Genomic DNA, 611 nt, shown 5'->3' on the forward strand with positions numbered 1-611 from the left:
AAGGATGTAGAATATGGTCATGCAGAATATGTGCTTTATAAGTACAAAAAAACAGCCAATATGTTTTTAATAGGCATGCTAATAAGCAATTAGTTGATGGTGAGAATTGGTCCCTATACTAAAGTGTTACTCAGGTAGAATTATACAATGTTTTCTTTTGTAAAATATCTTTCCAAAACAAGAATGACAGCTCTCCACTATTTAGAATTCACGTCAGTATATTTTACATGGTTCATGTTTACATTACAGTACAAATTGTTCTAAAGTTTGTCCCCTTCTGTACAGATGGGCATAAAATGGATAGACTAACACCTGTGCAGGTGTTCAGCTATATAATTTTTTAGATTTAGAATATGTTTAAATATGGTTTTACTGTAGAAATGTAGCAAATTGCCGTCTTATTCAGTTCTGTATTACTTTACATTTTGAACTTTAAGTTTAACAGTTTGAAAAGAGCATTTAAACGTGAAAATTTGCCTGTATATACATAGATTTTTGGTGGTGGTTGTGTCTGAGTGAGAAAAGAATGCATGTACTTTGAACAAATTAGTCATTATACATATTTGTTGCCAAAGCATTGGAAAATGATCCACAGTTTAGCCTAGAAAGCC

The sequence above is a fragment of the Sinocyclocheilus grahami genome, unplaced genomic scaffold, assembly GCF_001515645.1.
Source record: "Sinocyclocheilus grahami isolate Dianchi unplaced genomic scaffold, SAMN03320097.WGS_v1.1 scaffold12234.1, whole genome shotgun sequence".
Taxonomy (NCBI): Eukaryota; Metazoa; Chordata; class Actinopteri; order Cypriniformes; family Cyprinidae; genus Sinocyclocheilus; species Sinocyclocheilus grahami.